The sequence below is a fragment of the Arachis duranensis genome, chromosome 5 (assembly GCF_000817695.3).
Source record: "Arachis duranensis cultivar V14167 chromosome 5, aradu.V14167.gnm2.J7QH, whole genome shotgun sequence".
Lineage (NCBI taxonomy): Eukaryota > Viridiplantae > Streptophyta > Magnoliopsida > Fabales > Fabaceae > Arachis > Arachis duranensis.
In genome coordinates this window covers 103,607,784-103,615,812 of record NC_029776.3, presented here as the reverse complement: position 1 = coordinate 103,615,812, position 8,029 = coordinate 103,607,784, and positions in this window count along the sequence as shown.

Sequence of the window (8,029 nt, the reverse complement as noted above, 5' to 3'; positions counted from 1 at the left end):
TCTAGCACCATACCAAAGATATAGAGTAGAGGGGTTAATTGCGACAATCATGATTAATCATGACAAAATTGAAATATACTTAGTTAGTGATCAAATTGAACTTCAATGCAATATGAGGATAATATATTTTTTATTTAATAAATTTTTTAAATAAAAATTGTATTACAATATTTTTAAAACACTATAATAAATCATGTGTATATAACTGTGCGCAAAACTAAAATTTTGGTAATGAAATATTTAAATTTTTGGCCAGTTTTTAAGGCAAGTCTACTATAGGGTAGCGGGCACAAATCCAATAAGAAAAAATTCCAAGTCAAAGAAGGGAACAACGCAAGAATAAAAAAAAAAAAGGAAAGAAAAAAGAGAAAAGGAATGACTCAGAGACAAATGATGAAAGTAATATAGAGGAATGAGAACAGAAAATAAAAAAATTTCTTGAATTCTTGAATTTTGCTTCTCATTTATGATCGAATACTTCAACTTAAAGATCGAAAAAAAATTGTTTTTCATTTATATCATGAAATCTTTTTTAACAAAAATTTAAATTAATAAAAAAACATATAAACAAATATAGTCTAACAAGAGTCTCTTGATGAGTTTGTATAAATTTTCACATAATTTTTTTTTTTGCATAAAATCTCTTTTTTATTTGTCTTTCTTTTAGATTCAACAAGAATTAAATTTTAGACTTTTATATCATAAAAATTTTAATACTCAAATATAAAATTATTTCTAAAAATTTAAATTAATAAAAAAAATTACATAAATAATTATATATCTAACCATTTCAAAACATATTGATAAATTAACCTAAGGTTAGAATGCATTTCAATGACACATCAGCTCTTTGTTATTATGTCAACAAACATATTGGTTAATACATATTTTTAAACATACATAATTGAAAATGATTTGTATCCTCTAAAGTTTGAATTTTACTTTAGAGAGTAAAGTGCGATTTTCTACCCTTAAATAGTTCTCTTTCATATTTAATTTTAGTCCCACCTATAAAATAAATGGTGAGAGATCACATTTTACTCTCTAAAGCGAAATTCAAACTTTAGAGGATCTAAATCCAATTGAAAACATGGTTAAAACAAATTGCAAGATACAATATTAAAAATAAATGAAAATTTCTAAAAAATATTGGGGCAATAAAGTATATTTTTCCCTTTTTTTTTTCTAAAAATTTCTCAACTGATTTTAAGTAGCTTTTTGGTAAGTAAGGTTTCATACAAAAAGAAGAATTTTAACTCTCAACAATATTATTTGAACCTTATTTTGTTGTTTACACTTCACCTGAGCTTAAACTAATGTGATAAAATGAGAGAATTGAATGACATTTTTAAAAATTCTAATTAAAATATCAAGATATATATTATACCATAATACATAATAATGAACAAATTCCAAATAAATAAGATTTATTTGAACATTGCATCACGCATTCATACACACACAGTTTTTACTTTGGAGTTCAAACTTTAAGAAGCATGCATGTCTAAGAACAATTGCTGCTAAAAAAGAGGTAGAAGAGAAGCAAACAAGGAAACATAGAATATCCAGAAGTCAAAGTTGACTGAATGACACGCACTACTAAATATATAATGTTACCGATGAGTAATATGATAAACTAAAAAACAATGTACTATATATGTAGCTGGCTAATAGTAATAACAATTCCTACAACCTAGTATATATAGCTCTTTTACCAGAAAGAGACCACACGATCGGAATCGCACATGCATGCAATAATTAATTAATTGATTAGATATCGAGATTCTCGTTATACAAATTTTTGTTAGCGAGTGAACTCTAAATTTTTAAATTATAGAAATTAGGGTATGATATTATTATATGTTTAAGATGATGCGGTGGGTGGGAGAAGTAACATCAAATTCTGTTGTTGTGTTATATTGTAGTCACTAGTCACTGAATCAACATGAATTTCGGGTTTTGATCCACACCTCGTGACTAAATAATTATATAAAAGGGTAAGGCTGCAGCATAAACTAGTGTGAATGAAGCTGTACAGCAATGGATATATGTGTGTGTATGTACAAATATAAACTATGCAATCTCTGACCCAATCCCTTCACTTTTTGTTGTTTATCTGTTTCATTTCTCTGCATCACTGCTTCTATATTATGCATTCATCCATCTGATCTCTAAATACCGTTAGCTTTAGAAACATACACAGAATCACAAGTAATAATAATTAATAACTAGTTTAATTAAATGCTGCCATTTTCTATGAATAACAAACATATCTCTCTCTCTCTCTCTCATATACTTTAATTCTAAGACCTACCCTTCTTAGGCCGGCTGCTTCATCCTTCACCTACCTTCTCTTTCTCTCTCTTCTCTGTTATGCTCTCTTATATATGTGTATTTGCTCCTTTCAGAGGGTGCAGATTCTATTGCTTTCTCAACCATTTCCAACCTTTTGTTTTGCACCCACGTACACTATGCTCTTTTACATAAATCAAAGATAACAGGTACTTGGATGCACAAACATTTAGCGTTAATTTAATATAGTTAGGATACAAAAAATGATACATTCAAACAATATAAGATATGCAGTCTAAAGAGAAAGTAGTTATGTAATAACAAATTATAACTTGTTAAAGAGAAAGTAGTTAGATCTATTAATTAAATTTGAGTTAAATGGGAAAAAAATGTTTATTAACAAAGTGTAAAATGTTATGTGTTAGGGTTCCAAAGGGTGGCTATGTGTGTAGGCTACGTATATTTAGGGTGAGTAGATTTGCCATGTTTTAACTAAACAACATTCACCCTTGGGATTTGTTAAGATAAAAGCTGTTGCCAATTCCGATCCAAGTTGGCTTTTTTTCTCTCACCATACTTAATTTTAAAAACAAAGACAATAATTCCCTTTATTACTTATTGGGATCTCCAACCTACATTGTCTAGAGCAAACTTCAAACATGTATCTATTTGTTTAGCATGTTTTACTTTATACATCAAAATTCATTAGGAGGCTTAGATTTAATTTCGAGAGACAAAGTCAGATTTGATATTCTTTAACTTATGTTTATAAATAGAGTTGATGGATCTTAAGCCCTTGAGTTTTAACTGTGACCTCAGGCTCCATTAGTTAATTCCTTATTAGTGCTTAGCCATAATAAATTTCTCTAATTTAATAGGCTAATTTGTGTTTTAACTGAATTTATTGATTAATGGTCTAGGAAAATATACACTAAATGTTACACTGGTCTTGTGCGTTAAGTACAAAAATAGAGGAGTAGTGAAATCTACCGTACCACTGAAAAAGAAAATAAAGGTGATGCATATAAAGTCTAATAGAGGGAAAGGTTAACAGTGAATATGGAAAGGCCAACAAATTAAAGTAAAGCCACTATCAACCTTAGATGTATATAGCACCTGTATTAGAACAATCTTCAAGGCCTACAAAACCACAATTTATATGACAACAACAGTAAAAGAAGAATATAGCAAAACACCATATATTTGGTTGTGTGATCAATTTTTTTTTCTAAAATTTGAATACAATTTTTTTATTTATTTGTCTTAAATTGAAGTGTTTTTTGGATTAACAAAGATCAAATTTTAGATCTTTTAGTCATAAAACTTTAATATTATATTATAAATTTTTTTAAAATAATTTAAACTGATAAAAAAATTCACTCGAATGCTTATATCTAAGGTAGCGTTTGGTGGAGAGATAGAGACGGAAAGATTGAGACTGAGACACAAAGACTAAGAGACGGAGATTGAAATAAATTTCAGTATTTTATTTGGTATAAAGTGAGAGATAGAAATTGAAACAAAAATGAAATTCTAATTTAATTTGTACAAAGGGTAAAATTGGAATTAATTAATTGAAATGAAGATATTTTAGGTATAAAATGTTATTAAAGTTTCAGTCTCCATCTCTAAAAATTTTAGTCCCCTATGTTCCTACTTTTTGGAAGTACTAAAATACTAAAATGTTAGGGACAAAAACAAATTTTAGTACCAATTTTTAAACCAACAAACATGATACTAAATATCAATTTTCCAGTCCCTGTCTCAATATCTTAAAACAAAGACTACCTGACTGTGCGTTAGGCTTTTGCCATAATGATCTAGAAGCTATGTATGTTATCTATTATTAGATGGACTATGATTCTACTTAATTAAAATGAAAAATTAAATTTGATGCAAAGAGATGTGATGATTAGTTGATAATGAGTTCCACTTAATTTCAATATATACACACATGTGATAATATTTTTGAATTGCATTAAAAAATGATAAAATTTGGTCCCCCACAAAGCAGTGTTGTGGGCCCATATAGGATGTTTAGGATCCTTGATAGTAGGATTGTACGCATATGGTGACGACAAAGAGATACATTATTAATAAATTGGTGGACCATAAATGTTAAAGGTATATGAATAGGGCCCACTATGAGTACTAATATAAGGTACTGGTCATTAGCCCAAACTTTGACTTGTAGTGTTATGCGTATAAAATGCCTATGATGGGTGGGTTTCAGAGGACATGGCCCTTTCATTCACAGTGATCTTCATATGTTGGGCTCTTTTGTCCTTGTCACTTGTCACTATGAAGATCCAAATCTCTTTTTTATTCTGATTCCTCCAATCACTATTGCACTTTGGATCTCATCACTAGTGTTACTGTATATCATCCAAAAACTATTAAATTATAAAAAATAGGATAAAAATATGCACATACGACATATCAATTTGGGGAAGAACTACTTTTGTCTTTCCCCTCATCCTGCCCCAATTAATTATAAATTATATTTCAAAGCTTTTTTATTTTTTCTAAAAAATAAAGTTAGTGGAGTTTAATTTTAAAGTATCCATGGTATAAATATAGTTATTTTACTTATTTGACTAGAATGACTATTCACGTTGAAAATGTTATTATTTTGGCTAATGTGATAATAAATTTTTTTAATTGTTTAACTGATATTTTTTAATGGTATAAATTTTATGCAAGTTTTATCTTTTTGGATTATACACGATATCTCCGAGACTAACAAGTCAAGAACTAATCTATCGTAATCCTCGATACTTACTTAAGTAAATCTTATCATTTGACGAATTCAAGTTGGTCAACTTATAATTTATTTAGTTTTTGTTTATTTTTGTTTTTTTTTTTTGGGTATTAGTCATATTAACATTTTGGATTTATTAGTGAAGATAATATATGGCCCTAAATTAAAGGGAAAAGCCCATCAAAATGTCTGAATAACGGTGTGTATAGTATATACTTTTGGTAAGCTGCTGGAAAGCCCAAACTAAGTTAAAAGGGCTAAGCCCATCAAAGTACTCTTCATGTAGGCCAAGTTTGCAAGCACCCCTATAAGAAAGAAAACCAATAATTACCTTTGATATGGTTAACTACTTACTTATTAAACTCATATGTAACTAACTTAGTTAGTTGAGTGTTCAGCTCAGTTGTTCGGTTAAATAAGTGTTGAGATTTGAATCCTGTCTTATGCATACAGCAACGCATGACGACAGACCACAGGTCATATGATGAGATTTCATATGCATGTATATCAAGATGACCGCATTTCTTATTCATAACATATATATTTTGGGTGGTGGGGTTGCAATGAGATTTTAGATCAGATAGATGTTTGATTTGGCTAAGACAAAAACACTGAACAAAAGCTACTACTTTATTCTACCTGTATTTTGGATGTTTTGCTTAATTATTTTGTCCTCTTCATCTTTTCTCTACCATATCTTTGCATGTTTTCCAAAGAATTATAGACAGTTGATAATGATAGTAACAAAACTGATCAAAAGGTAGTTTGGACCAATACCAGTATCATGACCCATGATCACAATAGAAATTCTTTATTAATTTAGCTAACAAAGAGATAACTTTTTGTAGTAGATTGTTAATTTTTTAAAAGTAGATATTATTTTTAATATTAGATTATATTAGAGATAAAACTATTTATATATCTCTTTCTATTAATTTAATTTTTTTTAAAATAACTTTATGATATGATATAAAAAAATTTATGATGTAAAAATTTAGAATTCAATTCTTGTTGATTTAAAAAAAATGAGTATAAGACAAATAAAAAAAATTTAGAATGAGATATATGAATAATTATATTTTTTTATTAGTATAGGTTTTTTTATTTTTTTTAAAATTTACATGAATTTTTTGCATATTTTTTTTTTTATTATTCTTATGCTGAATTATTTTTTTTATAATTTTTTTTAGTATTATATATTTCTTTTAAAATCTTAAACAGATACACATATATGAATGATTATATGTATCTTTATATACAGTTGATTTTGGATTAATCCACACTAAAGAATTGTGGACCAATATTTGTGGACTCCATGATATTATTAGCATATATCCAAAGCTGATATGAATTAGATTAACCCCACATGTTAATCAATGAAATTAAGTGCCTATAGATATTTTTAGGTCCAGCAGAGAGCAGAGGCACCAAAAGCAAACAAAGAAATCTTATCAATTAATAAGATCAGCATTCAGCAAGCAAATCCCAGAGGCGAATGATGCTGTGTTTATGGATTTAAATAATGATATTTATGAATCCGCTTATCTGTTAAATATTATCATTTTCAGATCAATAACGAACAAATCATTAGTACTTGACAGTCATGTCGTTATCTCATACATATAAAATTATATATTGAGTAAAGTTATTTGGGAATGAAGCACTCTCTCTTTTATTATTATTAATTGTTAAATAATAGACCAATAATTCAGATCATGGAAGCTCCTTTAGTAATATAACGACAAATAAATGCATATAATTACTTAAATAGTGTTGTATTGTACTATTAAAATTAAAGTCCGTTATGAGGGTCATTAAACAATACGGAGTCAAATATATTGAAGGGAACATTATTTGGTACCGTAATTTAATGAATGTTTCCAAAATAACTACATACATTCATTTAGAATACGATACTTGTAAATATATATAGGTATTCATTAATTTTTATAAAAGAAAAATAAAAAATAAAAGGAAGTTCCTTTTTTTGGGATTGAAACATACATAGTTTGTTTAAGCTTGTACATAATTGTGGACTTCAAAGAAATAAAGAACCAAAAAGTAGAACTCAGAAAACATCAAAGTAAAGACTTAGTTATGTCGTAAAATTACTTACTAAAAAAAAAACTAATAAAGAGATATATGTGAATAGTTATATATTTAATATACTCTTGGTTGTAAATTTGTTTGGTAGGTGTGGAGTATTTGAATATATATTTTTGGTTTGAAGAAAGAATAGTTTTTAAGTTAGACAAAAGAATCCAATAAAAAAGAGGATCAAAATAAATAGTTAATGTGCTTATGTGCGGTCATTTGGAATATCTGAATGGAAATGAATATAAGAATATTTTAGAATAAAAACAAAGGCATACAAAAAATTATCAACATGACCTTATTTAGCTGCAATAAGTAGAGAAGTATAAATTTTTTTTGTTGTTTGACGATTATGTTGGAGAAAACAGTAGAATATTTTTTTGTGTTGTTGTGTTGCCTTAATTTCTTTTCTGTTTGTTGTGCTTGTTTTCCGTTATTATGTTGAGTTCTTTATTTAAATTTTTTTTTAGACTTAAAGTCTCAATAATTATATATCTAATATACTTTTTTAAATAAAAATTTTGTTAGGAATTGAAATCTCAATTAATATAAGTCTATTTTTGCATTTTGCTAAAATTCTATTTTGTTTTGAAGAATGATGACGACGGTAATAAAATTTTAAATCTTTTTGTTATAAAAATTTTAATATTATATCATAAAATTACTTATTTTAAAAATTTAAATTATTAAATATAATAAAAATATTACATACATACTAAAAATTAATCATTAAATTAATTATTATATATATATATAATTTAATTTATTTTTAATATGTATTTTATATCAATAACTTATTTTAGTGAATAATTTTAGTGTGCACTTAATATATAAATGTCATTATATAATATAAAAATGATTATATATCTAATAAAATAAAAT